Below are 13,187 nucleotides of genomic sequence, written 5' to 3'. Positions count from 1 at the left end.
ATACAAGGCTTGATCACCCTGCTGGGTCGTCTGGTGAGAGAGGGTAGAGTAATTTATTTCATGTTTCTTCTTAATGCTTCCTTCTATTTTTATTTTGGGTTTATCACCTTTTTCTCCTAGCTGACTAAGGAGATGTTCTATTCTACATACTAATTGTAAATCTCCCTCCCTCCAAAGTCGGCTGATTTCTTATGTATCTTCCCTGCTAGCTGCAAGAGAGAGACAGACAAGATGAAGCCTTTCTACTGTCAGACACTGACAGAGCAGAGAAATATAGACAGATGGATAACAGATAGTAGGGTTCTAAGTACCCTACAATTTATTGAGGCAAACAGAGGAGAGTTGAGTGGCAAATTACCTACACTGTTCACAAGCCAGCAGGCAGCCCTGTTTGCCAGCTACCCAAATTGTTTCTGGGTAATTTGGCACATTTCTACTTTGTTGTGCTATATCTAAAGGTATGACTTTGAGTTCTGAAAATCTCCCGTTGTGAAAGATCTGCCCAATAACAAGCAATATTTGGAATGTGATATTTAGGGAAATATACCTTTATTTCATCATCCCAAAAAGAAGATTGAAAGTATGATTTTTTAAAGTACTAAAAGGAAGAAGTAATTCTAATGAATATTTATAGAGTTTTTGTTTCCCTTTTAAAAATCATCATCTCCAATGGTCGCACATCTTGGGAATTTGAATTTGATGATGATATTGATAGATCTCAGATATGGAAATTACTTGTGCCTTTTCAAAACCATATATATGTATATTGATTATTATTATTATTATCATTATTATTATTTTACCTTGCAGCAGATATTTTTGAGAATTACATATAAGAATGCTATAGGCTAGTGAATAGAAAATTGGTGTTTCACAGAAATAGTTTCATAAAGATACTCTGGGGGAAAAAAGAAGGTAGTGAGGAAATCTGGAGTTTAAGTTAGTGCAGGAAAAACAATGTTAAACAGGTGTTTATACTATCAGATTCTGTAGAGCCTATTACCTACTACCATTCATTATGAATCTCATGGAATACCAGACATCATAATCTCTGGAACCTGGAATAAATGCCATAGACAGTATTGTGGCTCAGTCACTTTAGTAGTTTGGTCTTTTCTCTTTTTTTCAAAAAAGACACCTGCCCTTTGGAACTTTGTGTTCACACTGAAAACTTTTATTCAAACATAGAGAATATTTTAAATTGGAAAAGTTATTATTATTATTTGAATGGTGAATATTTGAAACCAAATGCTTCCTAAAATATTTTAAAGCGGCTCACTCAGAATTAATAAAACATAGTTTTGACAGTCTATCAGATTATCAAATGGTATAATAGACACTAGGGATGTAACTTGAACAACACAGAAGTGATCATTAGCTTCAGGGGGCCTCTAGTCTAGTTAATAGATTATTACAATTTGCCTGCTGACCTCAGAGACATTACAATGTAAAATGCCCCAAAGTGAAATAATCCTCGTTACCATCCCCTATTGCAAACCCACTCCTCCCCCAGTGCTCCATGTTTCACTAAATGGTATCATCAAATGAGTTACTTAAGTCAGAAAGCTGAAGTAACCTTGACTTTTTAACCCTCCTCACCTCCCACTGTCAGTCAATCATAAAGTCTTATTAGTTCTAATTCCTTAGTAGCTTTCAACTTCTGGTTCTTCTTTCAATCATCACTGCCTCTGTTCTAGACATCTTCTTTTATTTCGACCATTTCTGTAGTCTGTGGACGTACGTCCCCATATTTACTCCCCTCCTTCCCGTTTAGTCTTCCAGTTCTAACCAAGGTTATATTATGATACTATCTTCTTTTCTTTGGGGCTAATATGTAGTCATTCTGCAGTTTTCATCAGATACCTTACTTCCTCAGAGATGTAATACCGAAACTTCAGATTGGTTTGATTTTTCCTATATTACACTCACAGTATAATTACATTGCCTTACACGGTACCTTGAATGTCTTTGTAACAGTGATTACGCTTCCTATAAATTGGTGAATGCCAGTCCGTGTCACTAAATTTTAAGCTCCTTGAAGACAGGAAAGAGGTCCACCTTTGTCCACAACTCTAAAACCAGTGCCTGACTTAGTTACTGACCTATAGAAGTGCCTAGAAGTTATTTACTCATTCCATGACATTGCTGCTGCTTCTCCTGCAGGGTGGCATGTCTATATCCCTTTTCCATCTATGCCTTCCCCCAAATTAAACATCCGTCCTTCCAGATTCAGATGAAATGTACTTCCTTAGTGAATTCTTCCATTATTGCTGATGCCTCTAATGTGTTCAGGATAACCCTCTGACAGAATACTTTTCTCTCTATGTATCATCAGTAATAATATCTACCCCCTCCCATTAACACACACATGGTGTTATCTTTTTTAGAACAAATGCCTTTCAGAGTACCTTGCGTAAAAAGAACTTTGAATGAAAACTTGTTAAACTGGGATTGTTTATGCCGACTCTGGCTTTACGCTATTATGTAGAAGCAGACCTTTCTCTGTCCTCAAGACACACACGTCCTATTGCCTGATTTGATCTCACCAACCAAAGAGTCTCACTTCAAATATTCAAAACAGAATTTGTCACTTACCCTAAATCTAAGCCTTCTTAATGTTCCTTCTCTAATTAAGTGGTACCACCATCCATTTTCTCACGTAGCAGCTTTGGCATTCTCTCTGGATGCTCTTCTTCTCACCACCCCTACTCCTTCTGTCAAATCTAACGGCGAGCTCAGTTCGTACTCTCTGCAGTCATTTGGTTCCATGCCTTTTCTGTATCTACGACAACTATATTACTTACACCACCATCATTTTTCCCCCTGGCTCTTCACAGTCGTTTCCTAAAGGGTTTTCCTCAATTTGCTTTCACCCTTCACCAATCCACTCACTATACAGAGCAAATGAAATATTCTTAAAACATAAATGAGAGCACACTACTCAATTGCTTCAAAACTTTCAGTGATTTTTCCCTAGAAAAGAAAGACATCTCACCGTGCCACAAGGCCCTGTACTCTGTGATCTGCAGCAACGTGGAAATCTCCTCTCAGCCAGCCTCCACCATCCTACGTCTACCTCACTGAATTTCTTTCAGCTCCTGGCACAGGTCAACCTTTTTCAACCTGTGCTCCTGACACTCCTGCCTAGAATGCACCTTCTTTACACTCAACTTCACTTTCTTCGGGGCTCAGCTGAAATGTCAGCCTTCCTGGACCGCGGTGACAGTATTACCTGAAATAGGTCACCTTCTTCATTTCAATGTCTAATATTTTGATTTCTTCATAGCCATTATTACAATTTGCAATTATTTTTATTTGCCACCAACTTGTTTGTTGCATGGATTCACTCATGAAATGTAAGATCATTAGTGCAGGAGCAACGTCTGTGATTTCTGTAGGACCTACGAGATAATTTTATTTATTCTGGCCATTCAGTAAATAATAGTTGAGTGGATTAAGGGATTTGGTTGAAATAATGAAGGTCATTATATGCAATATAAGTAAAATGATGCTTAATGGAGAATGGGTTGGGATACTGATTTAGGAACTTAACCTGTGGTCAGGGCAAGTCATGCAAATATTTGGAGCCAGACTAATAGTTTCCTTCCCTCTAAAACCAAAATGTAGATATGTTGTAAGGACTTTGAGATGTTTGTAAAATATATCAAGCAAGGGTTTCCATGCATACAACAGGAGCTCAATAAGGAAAGCAACATAATTTTCTTACTTTTCAGCAGTAAATAGTAGTTCCAAAAATAGTAGTATATGGACTTTTTTATTTCTGTTAGAAATGCAAAAGTTAGACTAGCAAGGCTATATAAATTAAGAAAAGGGATTATAGGTTAAGTTTTGTATGAAAGAAAATAGAGTCGAAGTCGATTTCAGATTTTTTTTTTAAAGATTTTATTTATTTGACAGAGAGACAGTGAGAGAGGGAACACAGCAGGGGGAGTGTGAGAGGAAGAAGCAGGCTCCTAGTGGAGGAGCCTGATGTGGGGCTCGATCCCAGAATGCCGGGATCACGCTGTGAGCCGAAGGCAGACGCTTAACTGCTGTGCCACCCAGGCGCCCCCGATTTCAGATTTTCTTAAATGTTAGGTTAGTGTTTTGTTTTGTTTTTGCATTTGCTTCAAGTTAAAATTGCATGGTAATATTCCCAAGAGTATTTATATACTTTTGGGGCACCAGGGTGGTGCAGTTGGTTAAGCATCGGATTCTTGATTTCAGCTCTGGTCCTGATCTCAGGGTGTGAGACGGAGCCCTGAGTCAGGTGCACTCAGCATGGAGTCTGCTTAAGACTCTCTCTCCCCCTCCCTGTCTCCTTCCCCCCCTGCACGCACACACTCTCTCTCTCAGGTAATTCTTTTTAGAAAAGAATACATTTACTTTTAATAACAATAAAAACAAGTTCAAATAAGTTGACTCAGTAGATTCTGCCATGATTTCTAAAATACGACATTTGCTGTAATGGGAAATTGGAGCTCTGTAACTCTCTACCAACTTCCATGCTTTTAAAATGCAACCCAAGCATCCCTGAAATGTGGTAAGTAGTGCACAGTCCTGAAGACGTGTTCCTTAGTGTGTGTTAATTATATTTGAGATAATTCCCAGGCTTCAAATAAAATATTTTGACTACTCTTCTTTCAAATAATCGCTTAGGTTCCATTGCACTATTTAGAAAAGGTTAAAAACTTTCTTTCCCTTTTTAATAGTCATTTCCTCATTCTCAAGCTAGCTTTTAACCTCAGTGCTATTTTGACACAGAGATTAAAAATATCCTGCACCAATCATAATATGTTTGACCTTTTATGTCCTAAAAGAAAAGGATATAGAAAGAGATGATATCATCTGCAGGGGGAATATGTTTAACTCCATAAAAAATCTCTGTGTGCCACATTTTTATTATGTAGCTTTGTTCCCAGACCATTTTCCCCCCTGTGTATTTGTGTCACAAAGATGTTTGATTCAATTTTATGTATTTGTATGTCTCTTTTTACTTCTGGCAGAAAGCGTTAATAAGTAGGAAAGACTAAGAGTGAGGTTTTGAGTCTGGTGTATGAGAACCAGGACATGTATGGCATACTGAGTTTGAAATGAAGGGTCAGGAGCATTAGATGGTTAGATAATTGAGTCATAGTAGCCTAAATCTGAATTAATGTATTTGCAAGAAAAAAAGAACAATAGCCTTTCTTGTGAACTCTTTACAGCTTATAACCAGTTTACATTGGCTTTTTTTGTGAGGCAATTTGTTTGTGTAATGGGTTATTTAGCCAATAACAATCTGTCTTTTATGCTCTGGGATAACCTTCCTGAACACATACATCCTTTAATTTGTGATCCAGAAACCTGAGATGTGTTTTTCTCCGTATTTCTTTCTCAAACAGCAGAGAGAAAACTGTTGGCTCACTTCAGTGATTATGTTCAACCGCAGTTCTCAGGGTCTGGAATGTGACGGGCTGAGACAACATGGGAATAGGCTCAATTCAGGATTAGGTTTTGTTATCCTATTTAGTGATTATAACTTCTAGGCCCTGCTAAAATATCGATTAACCCCTGTGTCCTCCAGTAAGCCTTCTAAATGCTCTGCAAGCTGATGGCTCCATATAGACTACATCATGTGTCCTAGACTTCTCATTTGTTGGCTTGCTCGCCACTCTGTGACCAACCACTGCCCTTTGAATAACTATAGCACACCTAAATTTAGGGACCATATAACTGAAATTCAAAATTAATATTCTTGCTTGGATTGCACACTGTTCTTTTTGGAAATAAGGTACATATCCTAAAATTATTTCAGTTTTGTAGTGGTTTAAATAAAGTGGTTTTAGGGGTACCTAGGTAGCTCAGCGGGTTAAGTGTCCTCTTGGTCTCAGCTCAGGTTTTGATCTCAGGGTTGTGAGTTCAAGCCCTGCATTGTGCTCCACACTGGGTGTCGCACCTACTGAAAAAAGAGAAAAAGAAAAAGTGATTTTAAATTTTCAGTTACCACATAAGATTTGAGACTTATTATCTCTGGAAATATTTTCCACCTGTTCTTGGTATCTATTGCTGTGTAACAAATTCTGGAAACTCTGTGGCTAAACATAGTGACATATTATTATCTTACAATTTTGTGTGTCAGGAATTTTGGTGGAGTTCAACTGGGTGAGTTTTCTGTTTCTTTCTTTCTTTTTCTTTCTTTCTTTCTTTCTTTCTTTCTTTCTTTCTTTCTTTCTTTCTTTCTTTCTTTTTCTTTTTTGGGGTTGGAGGGGGACAGAGAGAGAGAGAGAATCTTAAGCAGGCTTCATGCTCAGTGCTGAGCCTGATGCAGGGCTTGATCTCACAGCCCTGAGATCATGACCTGAGCGGAAATCAAGAGTAGGATGCTTAACACACTGAGCCACCCAGGCTCCCCTTTGAGTTTTCTGTTTCAAATGATGTCACTTGTTTATGTGGTGGTATTCAGCTGGCAAACAGGCTGTTCAAGAGAGTCTTAGAGGTGTCACTTATGTATGTCATGCTTTTGCAGTGATACCTAAAGCCTGGGTTCAGTAGGGCCTGTGCAGCAGAGTGCCCACAAGTGGGATCTTCAGGGTAGCAGTCTCAGGCCATTCAGACTTCTTACATGGAGGCTTAGAGCTCCTCCAGTGTTGAAAGTGGTCTAGCAGAACTTGGAAGGCTTCCTAGGAGCCAGCCTGAAAATCCTAGAATATCACTTTTGTTCTCTTCTGTTGATCAAGTCACCTGGGCCAGCCCAAATTTAAGCAAGAGGAATGGGACTCCATCTCTCAGTGTTAGTGTAGCAAAGAATTTGTGGTTACCTTTAATCTCTCACATTGCCCAACCCTCTGTTAGCCATGATGTATATCGGGTCCATTCTACCATACTTAAGAACCATTATAGTGGCAAGATAGTAACATCGCAGTTTGCAGAGGTTAATTTTGCTCAAGTTCACATGGCTCATAATTTAAGAAAAAAAAAAAATCAGGTTGGCCGGACTCCAGATTTCATGTTTGTATATTAGGAAGATTGATTAATTTGATCTTAATAGCAAATAACTTTTACTGCTTTCTTATTACAAAATTGCAAGTTATTTCTGGAATAATTTAGAAAATACAATAAAACAAAAAGTGATATTAGAAACCACAGACCTATATTTCTCCTGCTCAGATATATTCAGTGTGATCACTTGGGTATATCTCTGGGTTTGTTCACTATTGTTGTGGAAAAAACAAAAAACAAACCTATTCTCAACATTTTGTGGCTTAAAATAACAACCATTTATTTGGCTCACTGGTGTATGGGTTGTTAATTTAAAATGGGTTCAGCTGAGCTCGTCTTCCGGCTTTACAACAGGCTTTTACATGCTTCTGTGTCCAGCTATGAGTGAGCTCGCCAACTGTGCTTCCGGGTGCTGGCTCGCTGACTGCTGGGGTGCCACAGGTCCCTCACACATGGTCTCAACTGGTTGTTAACATGCAAATGATGGCGCTGAAAGACAGAAGACAGAAGTGTGCAATGCCTCTTGAGGTCAGGACTGGCGTATTGGCACAAAGCAAGTTATAAGAACAGCCCAGATTTCAGGGTTGGAGAAATTAACTCCAACTCTTGGTGGGGAAAGATGCAAAGTTAAGTATTTCAAAGGGTATGGACTCAGAAAATGGTTAAAAAAAATGTGCTCATTTTGTCAATCAACCTGATACAACTCATCCATATTTTATTTTTTATTCTCCCCTAGGCCTTTAGAAGTAAACACAAATATAAACATATAGATTTTATATATACCTATTTACATATTATAGGAACACTCTCAACAGTGGCTTGGTTAAAAATCACTTGCTACTTTTAATTTTTAAGCAAAATGATCTATTACCATTGCTTTAATTTGCATTTGTTTGATTATATGTGAAATTAAATATATTTCCACATGTTTGTTGGCTACTTGTTAGTGGAATTTAGAGTGATTTGCTGGAGTGAAAGACCAGAGGCAAGGAGTTATTTGGGAACATTTTACAATTGCATATTAGAAACAAAATGAGCAAGAGAGCACCGCTAGTGGTGAATACAGGATAGAGGAGAAAATCGTCATGAGTACAGGATGTAGATGGCATAGCCCCTGCCTGAGTGTGGAAAGAGAGGGAGAAGTAAATGTCAAAGATAATTTGGCAAGAATGAAAGAATGAGAGTGCCACTGACAGAAATTGTGAAGTGTGGAGGAAAAAGTGATATCATGAAAAAGTTCACTCTTGAAGATCCTGACAATGAAATACAATCAGAACACCAAATGGAGATATTAAACCTACAGTTGATAAACTACGGAGATGAGTTAGGTGTTTGTTTGTTTTAATTAAAGTGATGGTAGGAAAATATTTTACTTTCCAAGGGGATAAATGTTATTTCCTAAGCAAGAGAAACACAGATGGTTGATAATACCACAAAGCATATTGCATTTAAAGGACAAAAGAAGTAAGGGGGATGAACAAACAAGGTGCTAAGGATTAAACATTTTCATAGACTATTTCTTCCTCACTCCCCAAAACTGTTATTTTAGTCCCTTTTTTACATCAACCCCCTACTACACTTACTCTCAGCTGATGACCATTTCCTCACACTTGGTTATTAACAATAAAAGTTCTCAGGGGATCTTTAGGACACTGAGACTACTCTGTGTGAATCTATAATGGTGGATACATGTCCTTATACATTTTTCCAAACCCGTAGAATGTACGACACCAAGAGTTAACCCTAATATAAATTGTGGACCTTCAGTGATAATGATGTATCAGTGTAGGTTCATCAGCTGTAACAAACGAACCACTCAGGTGAGGGATGTTGATAACCAGGGAGGCTATGTATACATAGGGGCAAAGAGTATATGGGAAATCTCTAACCTTCCCCTAAATTTTGCTGTGACCCTAACACTGTGAACCTAACACTGCTCTATAAACAATAACATCTGAATTAAGGAAAAAAATAAGGATTTCCATATAACAATCTGGAATGTGGGTGTGGTTCACTGAAAAAAAAGATTATGGCTTAAAAATTTAAAAAAATAAAAAAAAAAAACAAAAAAGTAAAGCAAAACCTCTCAGCTACCTTTATGTTCTACCCCCAGACACAAAACACGCCTGTTATTGCACCCATCTTGTCTTTGGTCTAGCCTCCACAATGAAAAGAGCCGACATCTTCCTCTCTCAAGCATTGTTGGGTGGCTCCCATCCCTTCTTAACTTCCTCAATGACTCACCCTTTCCCTGGCCCCTCTGTTTGGTATCATTTGCCTCTCTTTCTTCCAAATCATTTGCATTAGCAAAGAAATACTCTCCAGTATATCCCATTTGAAATAATAAAAGCATCTTCTGCTCTCATATCTGTCTCCATATAACAAACAAACAAACAAATAAAAAAAAAATGGATTCCCAAAATCCGAATTATTTCACTTCTAGATCCTGCGTAATTTGTAATCCCTTCTAGTGCTACTGTTCTTATCTGTGATGATAATCTTGGCACTGAGATTTCAAACTAGTTTTCCAGAGGGTTTCTCTAGGCTTCTTCCTCTGTCTACAATAAAGGTTTCCATCCTTCTTGCCATCTATATAGCTGTTCCTTACTTTTCTTTATAATTGTCGTATCCTCAGAGGGTCTATACTGAGTTGTATTGGTTTTCCCCAAAAAGATATGTTGAAATTCTCCTAACTCCTGGTACCTGTGGATGTTACCCCATTCTGAAAATAGGTTATTTGTAGATATACTCGAGTTAAGATGAGGTCATGCCAGAGGGAAAATGGGAAACAATGTAGAGAAATGGAGGGGAAATTTAGACATGTGACGGTGGAGGCAGTGATCTGAGTGATGCAGCTAAAAGCCCAAATTCTAAGAAATGGCAGCAAGCATGATAATCTAGGAGAAGTAACCTGAGAGCCTTCCCTACATCCTTCAGGGAGAGCACGGCCCTACCAACACCTTGATCTCAGACTTCTAACCTCCAGCACCGTGAGAGAATGCGTTGTGACTTGAGCTCAGTACGTTGTCACAACCTCCCTAAGAAGCCAATGCAGGGCCTCAGAGTCCCATGCTAACTAAACCTGTTTTACTTCGGAATATCCCTTATTGAGTATTTCTTTCCTTCAAACACTCATTACACCAGAAATCTTTGCACACGCTTGTCTGTATTGGTGCTTGTGGTTGCCTTTTCTGCAGCCACGGACCCTGCCTTCCGTATGGCTCTCCTGTCCCCAGCTCTGTCGGGCACACCAGCAACAATCCCCATGTTAGCTGCTGTAAACGTGGAATGAGCGTCCGGTGTGGGAGCAGTCAAGGAAACAATGCTCTCAGTAAAGAATGGGGATTAAGGATGGCAGATGCTGAAATGGAAGCAGAAGCCAAAAGCCCACTGTATTTTGTAGTGGTGTGGAAGCAGTTGGTTCGCTTTGAGACAGCAGTTTCAGGAAAGTGGGTATGGCCCAACCAGGTTTTAAGACCTAACTGTTGAGCCCCCAGTGCAGAACTATAGGACAGAGGGGCAGCATGCCTTTTTCAAGAAAGTTGGCAGTGGAAAGGGGAAGAAGAATGAAGCAGAAGCTTGGTTTTCTTTGGGTCTCTCTCTACATGAAGTGGCAAAATAATATCCAGATAGAAAGATAGGTTACTGCTTATTAATGATAGTAGAAACCTCTTAGGGGTCTGGAGTTGAGGAGAAAGAATTCAGTGTGAGAGAAGCGGCTGGTACGAATGAAGATAATGGTGAAGATACACAGTGTCAGAGAGCCTGAGATTGAGTGCCTTTTATTTTGGTGTTCATTTTTGTGTTTGCTTTTTGAAACATATATCTTTCTGACTAGATGGTAAACATTTTCAGATACAAAATTCTCTCTATACATACAAATGAGTGTAAAAAGGATATTTTAAGTGAAATCTTCTTAAGCCATACATAATTTGTATTTAGTAGGAAAGCTCTTGTTCTCAGTTTTATAGCCAACTTTAAACCTGTCGGGTATTTTACCCTGGCGAGGGGTGAAAAAGTTATCTTCATGAATCATTTTCTATTAACGGAAGACCTGATATTAACTGAGTGCTTATTCTTTGCCAGACTCTGTCCTGAGGTTTTTAAATACATTTTATCATTTATCCTTTGAAATAACATGAACAGATAGATGTATTTTGTATCTTTATATAGATGGAGAAACTGAGGTTTAGAGAGATCCCTTATCTAAAGCCACACAAAGAAGTTGCACAAATTATTAGTCTGCTTTTCTGCAGAGTCTCAGGCCTTAACTTCTGCATTATTGGAAAAATAAATATACAAAACAATTGCCCAAAAGATAATTTTGGTTGTATATAAAGCTGTATTTTTCATTTTATTACCAGTTAAAATACTGTTCACTGTAAGAACAGTAATAAGCCATGTCACTACTGACTTTGAGGCTGATGACTGGCTTTATAGTTTATCCCACAATGTCCTATCTATACTCCTGACACTTTCTTCTTTCACTGATATTTTTTAAAAATAACGAACCTAAAATTTAGTATCCGTAAAACAAAATGATTGACAAAAGATATTCTAAGCAATAAAATCTCCAATTTCCTTGTTTCTGGTATCTTTTCCAAAGAGATGCTTGGCAGTAGTGCATATCTTTTAGATAAATATTGATGTGTCCATTTGGAAACTAATAAAACCTAATGCCTTGCACAGTTGGTAGCAATAAAAACAAAGTGTGTATTGTTCAAGGTGGACTTAATAGCTGACACTGAGGCTGACTCAGATTTTATAAGCATTTTAAATTATATTACTCAGCAATTATTGTTAGTGTGGGCATTGGTATGTGCAATTATCAAATTCTTCAAATGACCTAAGATCAATATGTTGGTAGTAAAAGCTTAGACATACAACTTCAGATTGTTTCACATGAACTCATTGGACACAATGTTAATGTGTCTGTCCTATTTAGCCTATGTTTCCACCTTGTAAACCAGGTTAATTTAAAAGTTTAAGATACAGACTGCTATAACGTTATAAAATGCATGAATGTTACCATTACAAGGAAAACAAATAATGTTATGGGCAATAAAATCTCGAAGGTTGTCGCCTGCTTCCATTGCTGTCCCTGTTGTTTTCCCTTCTTAAATTGCATGTCATTCAAACGATTGCAGAAACTATATTTGCTCAGTCATTAGACAGTGAATTCAATGGTTCTTTTCACATATTCCAAACTTGATTACTTTTTATTTCTTATCCTCTTCTGTAGACATACGAAGATTCTGCACACCTAATGTAAAACATTCCAGGTTTTAAGGAATATTCTTCGGATGGGTTTAGAGCAGCACATTGATAGCAATTAACATTGGGATCACAGTTGTATCAAGACAGCAACAAGTGAATATTCTATTTAACAACTGTTAAGTGGTGCTAATGGGCAGGTTTAGTCCACAGGCCAAGGAGAATCTATAAGTGCAAATACAAATCTTGTTACATATGATTAAGTAAGATGAATTGGGTAATTAAGAAATAACTCCAGGCTTAGATATTATATACTACAATCTTAATATGCATGTGGTCCCTAAAAAGATCGTTTCTCAGCCTCATACCTTCCATATGTGAAAGTCCCAGTGTGATCAGTAGGAGTTTCAGGTTTATTCATAATGACAGCTGACCTGCAGAGGATAAATAGCTTTGTAAAGCGTATCTGGACTGAGAAGGACATTGCTAGGTTATTTTGACCATCTTCCTGCTTTCCAGGAAGGCCATACGTAAGTCATTTGTGTAACTCTGATATCTTGTCCCTTAAACCTTTTCAGGAGAAATATTTCTTAGCCTTCCTTATTTAACCATAGAATATTTAACAACTCTAATTAGTATATTCCTCTCATTCATTCATTCATTCATTCATCCACTCTCTTTAGTTCTATTTGTATGATAAAGTCCATCTCCTAATTTTTACTTCTGCAGGAGAATATACCTATTATTTACAACTGATTTTCTTCTCTCTTAGATCCTTCAACAGGATCCAGAGCCTGCTAAAATTAGAATTCAGGTGTTTTTGTTGTTTGAACTAAGCATATGTCATTCCTTTTGTTCTAAATATTTCTTTTTGTAATGTTTCTCATACCCTCCTCGATGTTCAGAAGTTTTCATCCCTGTCAAACCTTCTTTCTTTATTTCTTTTCCAGTGAACATAATGCAATGGTTGATTACTCCAGCTTTCTCATGCC

This window comes from Ursus arctos, unplaced genomic scaffold (genome assembly GCF_023065955.2).
Source record: "Ursus arctos isolate Adak ecotype North America unplaced genomic scaffold, UrsArc2.0 scaffold_4, whole genome shotgun sequence".
In the NCBI taxonomy this organism is placed as follows: Eukaryota; Metazoa; Chordata; class Mammalia; order Carnivora; family Ursidae; genus Ursus; species Ursus arctos.
Note: the sequence above shows the minus strand (reverse complement) of the source record.